General features: G+C 38.3%; 1 long non-coding RNA gene across 2 annotated transcripts in view; it reads left to right on the forward strand.

Moving 5' to 3' along the window:
- Positions 1-21,296, forward strand: part of LOC118967499 (uncharacterized) — a 114,827-nt gene that overhangs the window by 62,832 nt on the left and 30,699 nt on the right. For both annotated transcript variants that reach the window (XR_012124208.1, XR_005054592.2), the window contains 2 exons: positions 381-453; positions 5,554-5,648. This is a non-coding gene — a long non-coding RNA (uncharacterized lncRNA). The remainder of the gene's footprint in view (positions 1-380; positions 454-5,553; positions 5,649-21,296) is intronic.

Below are 21,296 nucleotides of genomic sequence, written 5' to 3' on the forward strand. Positions count from 1 at the left end.
AACAGATACCCTGCAAACAAAGCAGCAGCTAAATACAATGCTAAGGTGATAAAGACCTATTTTTAGGAAGGAGCATAAGAAAAACTTCTATGATAAAGGATAATAAGTAGCTGGTCATGGAGAGTACTTAAAAATACACTTGAAAAAAGATTTAAGGATTTGCAAAACCATTTCATAATACAAGTTTTAAAGCAGGGTTAAAAACTAACATATTTATATATACAATTATATAAACTATTGTATACTGTATAAAAAAGAGTTTATATTACAATATAGTCTCTTAATTCTTTCTACACTTTTATTTCCCCTTGTGAGAGATCTCACACTTGATTTTTAACATTTTCTTATTCACTACTCAAAGTTTTTATTATTATTCTTAGGCAATCTCTTCTTCTCATGTTACTCCCACACATGGGATCATCAAATGCCACTGAGCCAGAAGACCCTAGTGAGGTACGTGGACTTCTTTCACTGTCCTCTTTTAAGAAGATCTCCAAAATTTCTTTACTTTTTATAGGTATCTGTGATGTGCCCAATGAGGAGTGGGGTTGAAGCAGGCTGCTACTTCCTACTTGAGTGGACTTGAGCAAGTTTCTTAAACTCCTTCTACTTTTGTAAAACATCTGTGGTTCAGTGTAGGATCTGCCCGTAACTGCTGCTGGGAAGTAAGGAGGAAGTTAACAACTCAGTTTAACAAGCAGTGGAGAAGTGAAGTCATACACTAGATTCTCGGCAAGCCCAGCTGAGCATGTAGCTGTGGGCTAGGATACTATAGACAATATACAGTACTAGTATGGCCTCCCACTCAGGTGGAGATTTTCACCTTTTGTAATGTGTTAGAATGGGGGAGAGGGGCTAGTTTCATGACTGGATGAATCTGGAAGAATTTCAGTGGATGGAATTGGATACATCCAGTGGACACTGAAATGGGAAAAATCTATTAACAATTATTTAGTCTAATTTTGAGGGCTGTTGCAGAAACTGGCTCAACAAACCAGCTGAACGTGAGAGGAGTGGATGGCAGATTAAGAAAAACACAGAGAACAATACAAGAAAGACAGGGAAATCAAAGCTGGGCTCAGGAGGTTCACTGACTGCTGGTGGTGGACAAGTGACACAGTTTTATTTCCGAGCACAGCTTATATACACAGGCTCATAATGATGCTATTTCTGGGCTGATCTTTTATCTGCTGTTGTCACTTCCAGTTCTGGTGATGTCATTTCCGTTGGTCTCACTTTTGGTGATATCACTTCCTGGTGACCAGATCCCATGATCTCACTTCCCACCCTTCACAGGCTGTAATCTCCAATATGTGTGACATTCCAATAGAATGCAGCATTGGAAATGTCTTCTCGGCATATTTCATTCTATGAAAAACTTTAAAGTGTCAGACAGTAATTTAATTTTATTTAACCTATTAGAAGCTACATAGGTTCTGGGAATTGCTTATATTAAGTATCTATAAAGTTAACAAAATCATGTGTGCAAATGTGCTTTAATCTGTTCTTTTGTATTGTGAGTTAGTTTTTACAGAGTATGGTCAATATTGGAAATAAATGAATTAACAGCATTTGTTTTGTGTAACTGTGCATAAAATTGCAATATTTCCAGAATATCTTGCCAGGCCTCAGTTCATCTCCATATCAATAGGTGTTTCTAAGGGGTGGAGAAAAGTAGTTAATCTCCTTGTCAGTAGGTGGTTACAAGGGGGAGTGAGGGTATATCTGGACCAGAGAGGTTGGGTGGGGTTCCTTTTTGCAGCCAGGTCACAAGAGACATGGGTGAGCAGAAGTGGACAACTGCTTCTTGGCAATAAATGGGTTTTTCCCACTTTATTTCTCCCCTTGACTGATTTTGGTTTCAAAGGTATTTAGTCCCTGGTAGGGAAGATATTTTTCCCTTGAAGTTACATTTGATATTTGTTGGCAGGACCTTTGAACCCAAAATCTATCTTCGTGGGTGCGACCCTTGTGCGGACTGCCCCTAGAGATGGTGGGGAGATACCTGGAACCACCCCCTGTGGGTGGTGGGGAGGCCCCAGTGGCTGCAGTGGTTTAGGGTGCAACTTAACCTTGGAGCCCCCATTTGTGGGGCTTCCAATTGGAGAGCCACTAGTGGAGAACTGGTCTAGGGAAAAGCAAGTCCTAGAGGGGTAGGGCCTCCCCCAGAATTGGGGAAGGGTGGAGACACGAGAAGCTGTGGAATTTAGTCCTCTGAGAAACAGAAGATTGCTTAGAGGTGCTGAGTGGCCATGTAGCAGCCAGGGTCGTGGGATGTCTGTTTTTCAGATAGTAGAAAAGGTTATCAAGGAGAGAGAAAGACTTTGGCATGAGAGAGTCACACTTCAGCATTGCTTGGAGGAGCTGGGCAATGAGCTATGGGATGCCCTGAAGAAATAGAGACAGCTATTGCGAAGACAGTTTGCACTCCTGGAAGATACGTTAGCAGCAAGGGAAGAGGCAGCCGGAGAATCCACGTTGCAGGAGGCCATAGGGGCAGGGGTGGAAAGAGCAGTGCCTTCAGCCCCAGAGATGGTAGAGAAGATGTTGGGAAAGGATGAGGGAGTGGGGCCAAGGGATGATCTGTTGCTGAGGCCACCTCTCGAGACACCAGCTTCTCCTGTGTTAAAGGCTCACCAGATTGTAATTAAGAAAATAAAAACGCAACAGCTACAGGATCCTTGGGGAGAAGCCACCCCCTCCCCAGGCTGTGGAGCACTCCATGCTCTGCCCCGATGCCCAGGATAAGCTGGTAGACATCAGCGTCCATCTTTGGCAGAAGCCATTAGAACATCTGTCTACATGGCTTTGCGTCTCTGGGACATGGGGGTGGAAAACATTGTTATGTCGGGTTCTGAAATGGGTAGACTGGCTTCCCTAATGACTCACTCTTCCCTCTGGCAGAAGTTACAATGTGCCCAGCACACCTCAGGGAATCAGGTGCTTCTAGATAAGCTGACAGCAGCCATCAGGGCAGTTTGTCCTAGACAGTCCTAAGTATTACCATACTTACTCACTAGCTGGAAAACATATGCAGAGATTCAGCAGGTGTTATGGGAGTTTGGCATGAAAAATATCATCTATAATATGGACCCCAGGACCCTAGTGATTAGTTGTTGACCTTAGGAGTGAAACATCTGGTGCTCCATACAGCTCCCCCATCTCTTTTTTGGATTCCTAGTGACTATTCTTGCCTCCCACATAGGGCAACCCATGAGTTAGGCTACTCATATTTTAGTAGATAGGGGTGAGGTTGAAACAATAAGAACTCAGAAGGAAGTACACCCAAATCCTGAAAGAAGAGATGCAAAGGGCCCCATGAAGGTCTCTAGGACCCAGTTTTGGGTTGATTTGATAAAGGCTGGAGTAGTGAAAGAAAAACTTGATGGGCAGCCCAATAGGATCTTGTTAGAACTGTGGCACCAATTAAAGCCAGAGCAGCAGTTCCAGCCCTTAAGTTTCAGGACATGGAAGCTAGAGGCAAAACCCCATATCTGGCCTGTGCCCCTGCATGACTTTCTGGGGGACAGTACTCAGGTTCCACATGGACCCTCACTCTGAAAGGAGGATGACTGGGCTTTGTGGTTTGACAGAAGCAGGGGATCAAGGCCCCCAACTTGGGGGACAGTGTGGGGACCAGAGGCCACATGTCGAATTAGCAATTCATTGGTCCCCTGTGAATGTACAATGTGTCCTGGCACTGGTGGACACAGGAGCTCAGTGTTTTCTGATTTATGGCAACCATGAGCATTTTCCTGGGCCCCCTGATGTGATAGATGGCAATGGGGATAAGGTAATTAGAGTGAAGAAAGCCCTAAATCCACTGGGCATAGGGCATTTACCCCCAAAGGAGTATACTGTGTACATTTTTCCCATCCCTGAATATATTTTGGGGATAGATATCCTGCAGGGTCTGTGGTTACAGACCACTGCAGGTGAGTTCAGACTGAGGGTACATGTGGTAAAGGAAGTTCTGAGGGGACATGCTAAGCAACCACCTGTAGCTCTGCATGTAGCTTGGCAGGTGACAAATACTAAGCAGTATAAATTGCCTGGGGGGGGGAACCAGGAAATTGGAGAAACTGCAGGAGTTGAAGAATGTGGGCATTATAAAGCCCACTCATAGTCCTTTTAATCCCAGGTGTGGCCCGTGAAAGAGCCAGACAGCTCCTGGCATATGACCATAGACTATAGGGAATTGAATAAAGTCACACCCCACTTGCCTGCTGTTCTCCTCTCTATAGCAGCCCTTATGGACACCCTCAGTCATGAACTAGGAATGTATCATTATGTTGTGGATCTTGCTAATGCTTTCTTCTCTACTGACATAGCACAGGAAAGTCAGTAACCATTTGCCTTCATGTGAGAAGGCCAGCAGTGGACATTCAGTGTCCTTCTACAGGGATACCTCTACAGTCCCACCAGTTATCATGGACTTGTAGCACAGGACTTGGCCACATGGATGTCATCAGAGCCCAAAAGGAGTGCTCTAAGAGGGACTTACACTGAGTCCCACAGCAACATGGGACAACAGTAAAGGGCCAATACCCCTTGCCAGGTGGCAGATAAACTATACTGGGCCTCTGCCCATATCAGAAGGATATCGGTATGCCATGACTTGTGTGGACACAGCTACTAGACTATTGGTTTCTTTACCTGCACATCATGCAGATCAGCAAATACCCAAAGGGGTCTAATGCATCTCTTTGTAGCCTATGGCTGTCCACAGATGACTGAGAGCAAACAGGGCACCCACTTTATATGACATGTATTACAAGAATGGGTGCAGCAATTCAGAATAAAGTGGAAGTTTCATGAGCAAAATAACCCTACTGGGGAAGGCATGACAGAAAGGTACAATGGTTTGTTGAAATCTGGCCTGAAGTCAGACACTAATTTTCTACAGGTCAGTTTGCTTATGGACAGTGATACGGTATTTGAATGAGAAGCCCCAGAAAGGAGCTTTGAGCCCTGTGGACAAGTTAACACACATTGCTGCCTCTCCAATGCAACTGTATGTGCAAACCAAAGAGGACTTATTGAAGTCATGATACGGCCAGCAGAGCAACTTCCTCCTGCCAAACCAACTGCCTTAAACCCTGGAGACTCTGTTGGGTGGATGTGTCCCAGGACATTTTGACACATGGACCAGTGATGGCTGGCCCTTCTGGCACCTTGTGGACAAGGTCTGGAAGATGGCATCTTGGGGAAAAGCCTGTGTATTCCTGAAGTAACAGTAGTGCGGCCCTCAAAGATCATGGTAGTGTACCCAAAACATTTGGGAGGTAAGAGCATTCTATGGGAAGTTTTGTTTTATCTTTATGGCCAGTGCATGTACCTACTCCCATAAACCTATATATTGACCCATCTGTAATTCCCACAGGGAGTGGGTTGAAAGTCTGGTATACTAGACCAGGATGAAATCCAATTCCTGCCATTATCCTATTATAGGACCACTCTCTTACATGCATACTACCTGATGGGTAAGATTTGCCTATGCTGGTGTCATTAAAACATGTATCTTATCAACCTTAAGGTTATTTTCTTCTACAGTCTCTGTGGTTTGGACCTGCCTCCTGGCTGCAGCGGCCATGTGATGATTGTTTGAACTCCCTACCTATTCAGCTTCTATTCTGCCTGTGGAATGGGTGAGCTATGGACTTGATCTGCATAAGACTTTGAACCTAGCTGAATCCTCCAGCTTGAGGATTACCATGATTTTAATGCTGTTATTGTATGTTATTAGTCTGGTTACAGTGCTCCAGTTTTCCTACACAGGGGTCATTGTGGAAGATGAGGAGTGGTTAGATTGTGAGGAGAGATTTCTGGAGGGGTGGGCTGTGGGGAAAACTGCAATATTTTCAGAATCTGTTGCATGGCCTTAGTTCATCTCCATATCAATAGGTGTTTCCAAGGGGTGGAGAGAAATAATCCATCTCCATATCAATAGGTAATTATAAAGGGGAGTGAGGACCAGAGAGGTTGGGTGGGGTCCCTTTTTGCAGCCAAGTTGAGAGAGACAAGGGCAAGCAGAAGTGGACAACTGTTTGTAAGCAATAAATGGGTTTCTCCCACTTCATTTCTCTCTTTGACTGATTTTGGTTCCAAAGGTATTTTGCCCCAGGCTGGGAAAATATTTACCCCTTGGAGTTATAGTAACTCACTCAGTGGAGATTTTCAGATTATACTATATGGTACTATCCATATACAAATGTATATATATATATTTATAATTTTTGATATTTAAATATATTTTGTGATACTTTTGAATAGTTTGTCTCTCAAGCAATAACAAAGAAAGAAATACATGCCTATATTAAAGGGAGTTCAGAACCAAATCACCTGCAACAAAATAGAACAATGGTACTAGCTAATGCCATAAGCAAAGGAAAATTATAAAAACTAAATTAACTTAAATAGTGGGACTGGATTACACAAAGCTACACTGGAATTTCAAACAAAACCTTAGAAGTCAATGCTGGCTATAGGGTAAGTAGAGGCTGTGTTTATGTGTGTATGTGTGAGACCACAGACATTTGGTGGTGTTCTTAGGTGATATGGATGACAAAGATCATCAGGACTGTATAATTTTTAATTGTTTCCAGAAATCTGAGAAAAGAGAGAAAAAAATCAATGAAAATTGTTTCCTATTGAATTTAACAACATGATTTAGTGTAACAGTATATAGTATATTCAGTCATAGACTGTTAGTCCTAACCAGAAAGATTATTTTAAAAAATTTTTTATTACATCAAGTAAAAAAAGAATTCTTAAAAGTAAAGGTCAAATGGAAACATCAACATGAACTCATGACCTTTACAATAAAAAGAGATTTCCCGCTTCGTTAATAAAGTGATTTAAGTATTTCCTCTTTTAAGGTCACTTGCCTAACATCGAGATTTATGCTTACAGTGCCTAGAAGTGAATCTTTAACACTGTCTCTTGACAGCCACTTGGAGAATAATTGGTCCCATGTCTTGGCACATGAGAAATAAATATCACACTGGAACATTTTGTTTTCAGAAACTGGGAGACTGAGTAATTTCTCGGTTGTAAAATGGACAATTTTGTCAACCTGAAAAGAAAACTTTTAGTGGATAAGTTTTGACAATTTAGAACATCAAGAAAAAACGATTAGCATTAATTGAAACATTCCCAGTATATAAATATGCCACAGTGTTGAAACAGAACTGTGTATTTTCACTTAAGGTATATGCTATAAATCAGTTATTTTGCTTCCCTGAATTTCTAATATTGTACTTGAAACGACCAATACAAATCATATGAAACGAAGAGTGGAGTTGTGGTTAACCTCCTAGACACATACGATTGTTAGAAATGGGGTTCCCATGGCCAGAATACTTGCCTGACCCTCACCTACTTGCCCACGCGGCACTGCACCATATTGTCTCATGGTTCCTCAGTGCATACGCGTCATGACCTCATTCCTTTCTACTGAGCATGTGCAGGCTTGGGTAATTGTCCGCAGAGGGTTACTGTTGTCTGTATTTCTATGTAAGGACCTCTGCCTTTTGCCCTACTGTGCATTGTGGATCGCAGACTTGCTGCCTGTAGATGCAGCAGGTGTAATCTAAGCAATTGACTAGCCACCACAGTAATGAAAGCTGGGTGTGAATCCTATAACCTTGTCGTTTTTCAGTCTCACCAAATCCAGTATGAACCTGCCAGGAACAGAGCTCCTGCACTAAAATATTTAAAAGTAGGTTTTTAGTACAGCAAAATAAGAGATTTAATAGGTATGTAGATGGTGATGTTGTGTAGTATATCCTGCTTTGTTGTGGCTTCTCTGCAGAAGCTTTAGCGGTCCAGCTTGACTATTTGTGGACTACGTAGACCTTGAAGTTCTCAGTGCTGGGTGGGAAGTCATGAATCACAGACTGAATCGTCTGTGATAAAGTAAAGAGAAGAAGGAAGGAAGAGAAGGAGGAAGGAAGGGGAAAGAAGGGAAGGAAAGGAAAGGAAGAAACAAAATTGAGGAGGGGAGAAGAGGAGGGAGGTGGGTGGCAAAAGGAAGGAAGGAAGAAGAAAGAAAAAAGAGAAAAAACCTGGGGTGGGATCAATTTTAGGAAACTGAACACAAACCACACTATATTGCACAGTGGGGTAATATATGCAGAGTCTGGCTTTTCTTCGATGGAATTTGAGGCAGGATAGGCACTGAGGTAGAAGTGCTGCTCCAGGCTGTGTGGACACAAGCTAACATGGATTTTAATTATAATGTGATATGGAACTGACTTCATAGGGATTTAACTCCGAAGGACAGAGAACTATGCATGAAATAGATACTCTCATAGCTTGGATAGAACATATGGAGAGGGGAAGAAGTTTGAGCAATTTGATTTGGGAAATGCATTGTCAAAGAATCCAATAGTTTTTAGGTTTCCTAAAATATGGTGATTCATTGACAATTCAGTCCATAATTGAATTCCTAAAATGTTATAGTGACAACTGGGCCTAAGTGGAGGAGGGTCAAGATGCTACGCAGTTTGGAGGACATTATTAGGGCTGGAAATCTGTAATAAAATTTTTGTTAGGCTAGAGAGAAATTCTTCCATTATATCATCTATGAAGTGGGATATACACCCTAAATAGATTTTAAGTGATTTCAGAAAGGAATCAGCATTCTTGAAAAAAAATCCATCATTGAAGCCCCTTGGTTTGAGCAGATGTATAAAATAAGCTGCTTTGTTCTGTAATGCTTTGGATATAAACTATGTTTTAAGGGAAGAAATGGGTAACAGATTTTTAAAAAATATCATTGCGCTGATAGCATAAACTAAATATGTTTATGCAGGACACTAAGTGTGCACATCACAAATTATGACTAATATATACAACATTAAATTTAAAATTAATGCCCAAAATGAATAAAGACTTCTTCAAATCAACAACTAAACCATAGAAACCCCAATGTTAAAAGGGAAGGATAAAAATACAAATTTGTGGAAGAACTACAAATGCCTAATAAAACATGAAAGGTAATCAGGAAATGCAAATTAAAGTGAGATTGTTTTTTCTCTTATATTAAGAAAAATAAGAGCTAGTTTACATCTATTGATGGTTACGATAAGAGAAAATGGGTACCCACAAAAATTGTGGGTAGGAATTAGTGTAGCTTTATTTGTGGTCAATTGGTAGTATTATAATTGAAATGTATCTATTACAATGGAAATGTATCCATCTTTCAACACAACATTTAACTTTAAGATACAGATCTCAAAGAAATACCTGAGGACATAAAGAAACAGTACAAGGATGTGCCCTGCTAGAGAGAATATAAATTTTTAATATAGTCTCACCCTCCTGGAGTTTATTTGACTTGGAAGTTAAGACTTGTGTCCAAGAAAAATATAAAGCCAGAATATTCAAATGTTCTAATTCAAACAATGTATAAATGTTTAGAAGGAAAGAGATAAATATGATCCAGGTTTCTCAAGAAAGATTTTATAGAGAAGGTAAAATTTCTATAAAATTGTCTACTTAGTTATTACTAAAAAGTGAGTATTTATTAATTAGAACATAAATTCTATGAAGGCAGCTTTAATTGCTGTTCCCCAACATCTAGAACAATTCATAGCGTAAAGTGGTCAATGAGTATATGTTTGTTAAAGAAATTACATAAAACCATTTAAAATAGTGCAAACTTTTGAATAGGGAAGTTTCTGTATGTAAAGCTGAACAAAATGACAATAGAAAGTAGAAGAAAATAAAAAACAAAAAATGATAGCCTCATTAATCCCATTATATTATAGGCAGTCTGTAACAATACCAGCTGAATAATAACAGTGTAAAATTTTATTCTCTGTGAAGTACGCCCCTCAAATAATTTAAAATGACAGAATTTTATCATTTTATAAACAAACTCAAAGCAATCCTTCAGGGAGAACTAAAGGCAGTATGTCTATGCATTAAAATAATGTTTATCCTTCCACATTCTAAATTAAGTTAATTGTTTTCTCTTTACATAAATAGCATTTGTCTAAGCCGCCAGTTTACTGATTGAAACACTTCATCATTCTGAGAATATTCAAAAATGAAACTTTGCTGGGAAGTTTAAGTCCATTTCTGCTCTATTAAAAGAAGTGGTTGAGATTTCTTTTCTGTATTTGTAAAAGTATAAATCAAAGATGTGTTAGCATTTGCTAAATAGAAAGGAAATTATCCAGGTCTATTATGGAAGTCCTTAAAGATTGTCTACTCTTACCACTTTTACTTATCTTATAAATGGGGAAGCTGAGGGCTGGAAAGATTGACTCACAGAGACTTTAAAATCAGAGACTTGTATATGAATCAGTTCTGAACATTAATTGTGGCACCCTGAGGAAGTTTACAATCTCTCTGGGCCTCAGTTTTTCCCATCTATAAATTGGGCATAATAATATTTTCTTCTCAGTTTGTGATCAAATGAGGTAATATATGTAGCATACTTAGCACTTGGACATTTAATCCCTAAGTAAATGATAACTGTTATACACAGTGGTAACATTAGTAACTATTGGTGGTAGCAATAATGCTCAAAGTGACTCACCATATGTTGAGTGACTGATATATTGGAGGTTGAGCCTGAGTTAACAGCTCAGCAACACTTTGTCTATTCATTTTTCATTGATTAAGTCATAACAAAGTGTTTATAAGCAGGATAAATGATAGTGTATATTAAACTAAAACAAAACATTTAAGTTACTATATAACACATATTTCTAGGGGAAATAATAACATTTTAGTATTAGGTACTTTAATTTTGAATGTGAGTCATGCATCTAACTCTCCATATTGGAAAAATGCTTTGCTTGTGCTTGTCGTGCTTGTCCCAGCATAATTCATTTTTTAATGTTTTTTTACTGAAGTACCAGCACAATTATTAACAAGGTTAATTATTAATAATAGCCTCCTACTACTCTCAGAAGGTTCAAGATTAAACAATACATTATGTAGTCATCCTAGGCTTAAAACAGATACAGGCTCTCTGACACAGAAGACATGTTTTGTTTTATTTTTGTGTTTGTTTTTATTTTGTTTTTTTTTTCTAATCAGAGTCATGTCACAAGGAAGAAAGTACATTAATATGGTCTTATGATAAGATATCAAGTTGTATCTCTTATGTTAGCTCCTTTCAGAGACCAAATCTCCACTGAGTAGTAAAGTTTAAGAAAGAAAAAGTAACAAGTTATGTATAGGAAGTCATGGGAGTATTATTAATGACAGAACAGCCTGAACCATCAAAACTTAAGTGATAACACCCTTGCATAAAAAGAAATCTCCAAAATCAGATGGTTCATTGGGCTGTAGGCATCGTGAGCCCAAATGTCAACTGAATAAAGATTTTTATCTCCTTTTAAAATATGAGTTTATTGGTTTTATATTAATATCTGCTGAAAGCTATAGAATCTACCTAAACATTCCTTAGCCATATAAACTATTAAATGAGGTGCTGCCAAACCAGGTTAGCCTACCTGTCATTACAAGTTGGCTTTCCTAAATACTGTATTGCTTTTGATAAGTCAGTGGTAAGATAGATAAAGCTATTTTTCTAAGAGATTAGAGCTCTGTGTCCCAGTGTCAAGTGCATTATCAGCAAAGAACTTTTTCATAATTTTAAACAAGTTTCCATTTTTGTGTATGGAAAAGTGAATACATATTTGTAGAAGGGTATTGGAGGAATTTTGTGCTAATCACTATTCTGTTAGATGTCTAGATTTCTTAAGTCATCTTACAACAAAATTTCACCATTATCCTTCAAACAACCCTTTTCAAAAGCCACTTTGTTCTTTTAGGTTTTTTTCTTTTTCATTTTCAAGTTCACGTTCTGATATGCAAGGTAATGAATAAGGATATACATGGAAGTCAAAAGAAAAATGAAGACAGACAGAGGTTTAAAATTGTCCACAAATTACATCCCTGTGAAATTAGGTGGTAATAGAATAAGTAATAGATGGAACTATTTCACATCCAGGAAAAAATCAAGAGAAGTAGCCCAAGGAATAGATAGGTGATTTTTTCTTTCTTTCACTTCCAACAAGAGTGCAAATTTCAATGTTATGTATTTAAGAATAACAACTATTATAATCACAACAAGGTACTGGAATAACATTGTATTATTGTATAGGCCTCCATAGTCAGTAGTCATTTCTCATAAAATCTTAAGCAGTAGGTTAGCATTCATAATTTAATTTTCTAGCAGAATCTAGAGCTCACTGGCACAGAGCAATAAAGGTGCAGATTAACATCATAACTCTTAATCCTATACTGGGCTCATTGGATATCCTCAGTGAAGGTCTTCCCTTATTCTCTTTCTGACACCAACTAGAGTAAGCCTATTTTGTTGCACATAAGAATTGTGCAGCTAAATTTCCAACCTCTTTGTGAAATGTCAAAGTTTTCTGTGGCTCTAAGTTTCCTAGTCACCTTTGTTTATTTAGGTTTCTATGCCTCCCAGCAGAGCTGTCAGAAGAAGCTAGTTTTAAAAGATTACACAGAAATGGTAAAGCAAGAAGTCAGAACAATCAAATTACCATCATTTTTTATTCAACCATGTGAGGAAGTGATACTGTTAAGCATCTTAGAATATGTTGCCTAGAAAAACAGAAATGCATTAGATTCTGCTGAATAGCTATAAAAAAGACATTGTCCCTTCTTCCAACTAAGGGATTCATCTACATTTATTTTTATAACTAAAATTTGTCTTTCAATGAGATTTTTTTAATGGAATTGACAAATTTTTATTTTTAACCTCATCTTCAGTGTCATTTCCTTAAGATCAGGCTTTCCCTGATCGTCTAGAAAGATCAAACACTATTTCTATGAACTCCAGTGCCACTTCTATTACTACTTAGCCCTGTGTAACACACATCACATTTCTATAATTTGAGAAATGGTACCATGTTGCATGACCCCTGGGTATTGTATTTGTCTTATTTTTAGTATACCTAGTCCCTAATCCAGTGCAAGCATGTAATGGGTTCTCATATTTTATTTGTTAAAATCAACTGAATCATTAACCAGAAATTAATCTCCTCTGACTTTTGAGTAAGTGGTCCATTCTGACACTAGATTATCATCAAATAGTAGTAATTGTAGGACTAATGTGTGAATCTTCAACAAAAACTGCAGTTCCTTGCATTCACATTCCCTTGCCATTCCATTCCATTGCCATCCTGATTGAACAGTGCAATTACATAGAGTGTTAATTGTTTGCTAATAGGAGGAATAATGATAAAATTGCATAGTACATTCATGTAATAACACTCAAATTACTGTTTTAGTTTCCTTCCCAATTTATAACCAAGTTCAGTGATGCTGATCCAATTTTCACAAGCACATTAGCAAATAGTGTTGGTTCAAAATACTGTATTCAAATTCTGAATTTAAAATATATGTTGGAATTCAGCGAAGTGTTAGGATACAAGGTCAACACACAAAAATCAGTTGCTATAGCAAGCAGTTCAAGATGGCAGCATATGAAGATACTGAACTTGCTTCCTTCCTCAGGCACAATAAATTTACAGCTACATATGAAATAATTTTCTTTTAAAAAGACCTGAAAACCATCTGAACATCTCCTCCACAGCAAAGGATAAAAGGTCCACATTGAGAAGGAGAAGAGAGGCAGAGATGAGGTCTTGTAAATGATCCCACCCTCATACCCTGGTGTGGCACCCCACAATTGAGATGGATCTAACAAATATGGAGTCTCTCTCTGAGGAACTGGGGGTTGTGCCTCACCTCAGACACATTGATGCTTGAGACCTGACCCAGAAAGACAAGCCCCCCAAATATCTGGGGATGGAGATGTTGCTGAGTGTGATTTTTACAATCTCCCTCTAACCTGCTAGTGTCAATGGGTGTACCCCACCCCTGTACCATCCCCACAGCCCTGCCATAGCACCACCCCTGGCCCCACCAAAGCTGATAGGCATGTGCAGCTCACACGGGACACTCCATAAACATCTGGGTCTGGTGGCCAGGGAGTATTGTGTTTCTCACCCCCATGGATCTGAAACAATCAAAGAGACATATTGGCAAGTGGCCATTCCCAGATCCCTGCATGGAGACAAGACTGAAATACATCCCCAGTCTTCCTGTTTAAACAAGCCTGTTGACTTGTCCTAGTGCTTCAGCCTAAGTGGCACAATTTAGGATTACCACACATCTAGAGGCTACAGAAGTGCTGTCAGGGAACATAGGCTGGGGGACACCACCTTTTCTCTCTCCCTTGACCTCATTACAGCTTACTAATACCTCCCAGAAAGGAGCTCATACACTCATCTAGAGCCCCTACTTTGCAGCTGTAATCAAGGAAGTACCCAGATTGCCCTGTATGGAGGCGCAAGAGTTTACAATTGTAGTCCCACAGGACTGTATGTATCTGCATTCCTTAAAAGCTGCTCTCTGATGATGTACCTTCTAATCAGCCTGAAACTAGGGACTGACTGAAATCCCGCCCTCCGGAACACTCACAAGACTTGGCATCCTTTAACAATGGAGAGTCATCAAGAAAACTCAAGCAGCTTAGACAATCACGAAGGTAGGATAGACAGCCGATAGCTAGGGCAAGCTTAAACAGTAAGGTTCATTTCCATACAAGGTTACTTCTGGGACTGGGAGAGATAGCTGTTTCACCTAACTCATAGTAAAAAAAAAAAAAAATACAGAGAGTCAAACAAAATGAGGAGACAGAGGGGTATCTTCCAACAAGATAAAGCCCCCCCCCACCCAAATTCTTAATGAAACAGAGAAAAGTGATTTACCTTAAAGTGGTCAAAACAATAGTCATAAAAGTGCTCACCAAACTCACAAGAATTGATGAACACAGCAAGAACTTCAACAAAGAGAAAATACAAGAAAGTACCAAACAGAAGTCACAGAGATGAACAATACACTTCCTGAACTGAGAAATATACTAGAAGGGTCAACATCATATTTGTCTGGTTTATTTCACTTAGCATAATATCTACAAGGTCCACCCATGTTTCAGAATTTTCTTTCATTTTCTTCCTTTCTAAAGGCACACTTTAGGTAGTGAAAGATAGCATGGTCATTTACACATTTATTCTAGGCAGATTTGACCAGGCAGTGGAAAACACCATAAGTTCTTTGGAATCTGCCATCTCAGAATAAGTCTTACATTTAACTCTTTTTCTTACAGTAACCATTTTTATGTGGTACAGATTTCCTCCCAAACTCTTGTCTAAGTCTTTCCCTATGGTAGATTTAAGTAGAGCACATATGACTCCACTTTTGATATCTATTTATTTTTGTGCATTTTCCTCTCATTATAATTCCATTATGATAATGTGGGAGCACCTTTGAAGGAATAAACTTGAAAGGTTTGTGTTATTTTCACCTTCAGTAAAAGCCTACCCAAGTTTGCTGAAAATCCCAGTGTGTTCTTGATTTACCTCACTTCCCCCATTGTACTGATAGTAGCTAACCCAGGTAACTTCCCCTCCAGCCTATCTTGATCATTCAACATCATTACCATAAACCAATCTACTCAGAGATCATCTATTATAGAAAGTGCTGCCAGGGAGCTCTTATCATTGTATTGCCTGAACCTTGAGAGTCCATCTGAACATGTAAAGTCATGAAAATACCTTTCTCCAAGGTTCAGAGACTCAATATTTTAGCCCCACTTCTGTCTCATACCTACTATATGACTTTTATGAGGTCTTCTGATTGAGTTCTTCATCTTTAAATACTGCTAAGGTTGATTGGACACTGAATGAGATAATGTGAAAACACTTTTAAACTCCAAAATACTATCAAAAGTTAAGTGGTTGTCACAAGTAAAAAGAGAAATGAAACAAGCAGGCCTACTGATTGCAGATGTGCCCAAAGATTTATTATAAAGAGTTGAAAGTAAATTAAGGAAAACCATTTTTTTTTTCACTTACCAACTTTATTTCCAAACCTCAAATATTTGGATGTTTTATTTCAACTGCTAAATGATACCAACTTTTCAAACACCACATACTTTTGGAGGTTATCCTGCTGCTGTTTTTGAATTTTGCAAGTTCTGCTTTGGCAAACTCACTAATAAAGTCAACATAAAAAATGAATATAAAGGGAAATGAAATGCAAGAAAAAATGTTGAAATATTAAAGAAAACATATGTTTGCCTGAGGACAGAAAAACTCAATATGTAAAATCTAAGCCTGCTCTAAAGCTCAAATATATTTTGTAGCATCACAAATCAATACTTTCGTGAAGCAAAAGTAATTCATCATTTATTTACAGTAAAATATTATATCTAATAGTAAGAGACTTTGTGAGGTCATCCAGCCCCTCTAATTTCTGGCAGAAAATGCCTAAGTATACTCAAACTACAATTATTTATTGACTTACTGGTGTTTCCATTCCTAATTGAGAATAATTCCTCAGGTGTGCATTCCACAGTCTTCCTCTGTAACTTATCTCAACTTCTGAGATCATTGAAATGGTAAAGGTGGGGGAAAGGGGAGAAGAAATAGCAGAGAAAGAAAGCAAGGCAAAACCCTCCTCCCACACACCAAGGAAGCAACTACAGCAAGCACAAGTAACCCTGAAAGTGACCTGAAGACTGCAGAACAGACCACCTACACCTGGTGAAGAAGAGAAGACCACACACAGAAGGGTGAAAGGTCAGAGCAAAGATCAATTGGGATCCAGCCCTTCCCACATCCCATCCCTAAAGCAGAGGAAGAGGAATAGAGTGGGGTGGGAAGACATGCTCAGGAACTCTGCCCCCTGGGCACAGAAGATATGATCTGGGAATATGAGTCCATGTTGCTAGATACCAGGGAGAGTAGGAGCACTCTGGGAGGCTCCCTGACTCTCATGGAAGACAGGCATGCTCTGGCGGTCCTGCTGAGACTCAAAACAGATGCAGCAGTTTTAAGGATTTACCAGCAGCAGGAATGGTGCTAAAGGGGTGAAGACTGGATAGAGCTCAGAAGAAAGGGCAGGTGGATGAGAATTCCCGACCTTCCCTTAGCTCAACAGATTGGGTGCTCAAGGAGCCCCAAACACTCTATCACCCCACTGGTGGTTCAGCCACAAAGCACTTCCCTGCACGTTGCCTGTCAGTCTAACCTGCTTGGCCCAGCAACATCAGACTTCGCGTCCTGGCAGGCAGAGGGAGGCTTTCCCAGCTTTCTCTTCCCCATCTCAGCCCAACTGGGGAGGCACCTGTAGGAGCTGGCTCCAAGCATACCTCCCTCCTCCCAGCATCCAAGCCCATTGCTGCACATGCATGCCCTGGTTATGTGGCCCCTGTACCCTTGTTCCATGGCTATGCTTGTGACCCAACTTTGGGTGCCTGGTGCATGCTGCACAACCTCCCCATCTACCCCATTAGTCCAGTAGTTCTGCCATCAATGGAGGAAGAAACACAGAAGCCCTGAAATAAATGAGTAGGCAGAAGAATTTGTTCTAAACAAAAGACAGGATAATGCACCAGAAAGAGGGCTATATGAAATGGAGATCACAACTCATTTTGATAAAGATTTCAAAGTAACAGTCATAAATATGCTCACTGATCTGAGAAAAAGTATTGACGATTCCAGGGAGGACTTCAACAAAGAGAAGAGCTGAAAAGAGCCATTCAGAGCTGAAGAATACAGTAACTGAACTGAAATGAAATATGCAATGGAAGGAAAATACTACAGATTGCTGCAAGAAGGAGACAATCAATGAGATGGAAATTAGAAAACAGGAACACAACAAAGCTGAGGAACAGAGTAAAAAAAAAGAGAATCTCTAGAAATGAGAGGATGCTAAGAGAGCAGTGGGAAAACTCCAAATAAAACAATATTCACATCATAGGGATACCAGAAGGAAAAGAGAGAGAAAATGGGGTAGAAAGTCTCTTTGAAGAAATAATTGCTGAAAACTTTCCCAATCTGGGAAAGTAGAAAGACACTCAGGTCATGGAAACACAGAGAGCCCCTAATAAGAGGAACCCTAGGAAGACAACACCAAGACATAATAATTAAAATTACAAAGACTAAAGGTAAAGAGAAGGTATTGAAAGTAGCCAGAGAGAAAAAAAATACATAAAAAATTAAAAAGAGAAATCCAATCACCATACTAAAGAAAACCATCATATAATGAGAGTATAAGAGAGGAAGAGGGAATAGAAAGGAACTACAAAAACAACTAAAACACAATTAATAAAATAGCAATAAGTACATACTTACCAATAACTACCTTAAATATAAATGGACTGAATGCCCCAATCAAAAGACACAGGCTGGAAGAATGTATAAAGAACAAAAACCCATCTATATGCTGCCTACAAGAGACTCATTTCAGACCTAGAGACATGTACGGACTGAAAGTGAGGTATGGAAAAAGATATTTCATGCAAATAATAGGGAGAAAAAAGCAGGAGTAGCAGTACTTAGACAAAATTGACTTTGAAACAATGAAAGTAACAAAAGACAAAGAAAGACATTATGTAAAGGGATCAATCCAACAAGAGGATATAACCATTATAAATATCTATGTACCTAACATAGGAGTACCTACACATGTAAAACAAATACTAACAGAACTAACAGGGGAAAGAGATTGCAACTCATTCACATTAGGGGACTTTAACACACCACTCACATCAATGGACAAATAAACCAGACAGAAAATAAACAAGGAAACATAGGCACTGAACAACACATTAGAACAGAAGGACTTAACAGATATCTACAGAACATTCCACTCAAAAGCAGCAGGATATACATTTTCCTCAAATGCACATGGAACATTCCCCAGAATCAATCACATACTAGACCACGAAAAGAAACCTCAATACATTAAAAAAGATTGAAATTGTATCAAGCAACTTCTCAGAGCACAATGGTATGAAACTAGAAATAAGTTACATGAAGAAAGCAAAAAACCTACAAATACATGGAAGCTAAACAAACACTTTAAATAACTAATGGATCAATGAAAAAATCAAAACAGAAATCAAGCAATACATGGAGACAAATGAAATCAAAAATAAAACGTTCAAAATTCACAGGACACTGCAAAAGCATTTCTAAGAGGGAAGTACATAGCAATACAGGGCTACCTCAAGAAACAAGAACAATCCCTAATAAACATTCTATATTGACAACTAAAGAAACTAGAAAAAGAAGAATGAAACCCAAAGCTAGTAGAAGGAAGGACATAATAAAGATCAGAGCAGAAATAAATAAAACAGAGAAAAATAAAACAATTGGAAAAAAAAATGAAACAAAGAGCTGGTTCTTTGAGAAGATAAAATAGACAAACCCCTAGCCAGACTTACCAAGAAAAAAAGAAGAGAGAATACACACACACACACAAAAGAGAAATGAAAAAAGAACAGTCAGAACAGATATCACAGAAATGCAAAGAATTATTAGAGAATTCTTTGAAAATTATATGCCAATAAAGTGGACAACCTAGAAGAAATGGACAAATTCTTAGAAAAAAAACAACATTCTAAGACTGACCCAGGAAGAAACAAAATCTGAACAGACCAATTAAAAGTAAAGAAATTGAATTGGTAGTCAAAAAATTCCCAAGAAACAAAAATATCAGGACCAGTTGGCTTAATAGCTTAATTCTAGCAAACATTTAAAGAAGAGCTAATATCCATCCTTTTTAAATTATTCCAAAAAGTAGAAGAGGAGGGAATATTTTCACACTCAGTCTATGAGGCCAACATCACTCTAATACTGAAACCAGAGACACAACAAAATAGAAAATTATAACCAATATCCCTGATGAACACAGATGCAAAAATTCTCAACAAAACGGTAGCAAACAAAATTCAAAAATACATCAAAAAGATCATCCATCACAAACAAGTGGGATTTACTCCAGGGATGCAAGGATGGTACAATTTTCTTAAATCAATCAAAGTCATATACCACATTAACAGAAAGAAAGATAAAAACTATATGATCATCTAAACAGTTGCTACAAAAGCATTTGACAAAATTCAACATCCACTCATGATAAAAACTCAACAAAATAGGTATAGAGGGTATGTACAGCAACATAATAAAGGCGATATACAACAAACCCACAGCTAACATCATAGTCAATGGTGAAAAGCTGAAAGCTTTTCCTCTATAATCAGGAAGAAGACAAGGGTATCTACTCTCACCACTTCTACTCAGCAAAGTACTGGAAGTCTTAGCCGTGGCCATATCAGAAAAGATAAAAAGATAAACATCCAAACTGGTAAGGAACAAGTTAAATTGTCATTATTTGCCAATAACATGGTAGTATGTATAAGAAATCCTAAAGATTCCACAAAAAACTATTACATCTAATAACTGGATTCAGCAAAGCTGCAGGATACAAAATTAATACACAGAAATCTGTTGTGCTTCTATAAACTAATAATGAACTAGTGGAAAGAGAAATCAGGAAAATAATTCTATTTGTAATTATATCAAAAAGAATAAAGTATCTAGGAATAAACCTAACCAAAGCAGTGAAAGACCTGTACTCTGAAAACTATAAGACATTCATAAAATAAAAGAAGACACAAATCAATGGAAATCTATCCCATGCACATGGATAGGAAGAATTGATATAGTCAAAATGACCACCGAGGCCAAAGCAGTTTACAGAATCATTGCAATCCTTATCAAAATACCAACAGTATTTTTCAATGAACTAGAGCAAATAATCCTAAAATTCATGTGGAATGACTAAAGACCACAATTAGCCAAAGCAATCCTGAAAAGGAACAACAAAGCTGGGGGTATTATATTCCCTTACTTTAGGCTATACTATAAAGCTACCATAAACAAAACAATATGTTACTGGCACAAGAACAGACACATAGATCAATGAAACAGAATAGAGAGCCCAGACATAAACCCATGCATGTGTGGTCAATTAGTATGATAATGGAGCCATGAATATACAATGGCAAAAGATAGTTTCTTCAATAACTGGTGTTGGGAAAATTGGACAGCTACATGCTAGAGAATGAAACTGGTTCATTGTCTAACTCTATACACAAAAGTAAACTCAAAATGGATTAAAGACCTAAATATAAAACATAAAACCATAAAACTCTTAGAATAAAACATAGAGAAAAATCTCTTGAACATAAGCATGAGCAATTTTTCCTGGACACATCTTCTTGGGCAAGGGAAACAAAATAAAAACTGAATAAGTGGAACTCCATCAAACTAAAAAGCTTATGTACAGTAAAGAACACCATCAACAGAACAAAAAGGCAGCCTACAGTATGTAAGAATATACCCATAATGATTTTTTCAATAAGGGGTTAACATCCAAAATATAAA

Source organism: Manis javanica, chromosome 13 (assembly GCF_040802235.1).
Source record: "Manis javanica isolate MJ-LG chromosome 13, MJ_LKY, whole genome shotgun sequence".
In the NCBI taxonomy this organism is placed as follows: Eukaryota; Metazoa; Chordata; class Mammalia; order Pholidota; family Manidae; genus Manis; species Manis javanica.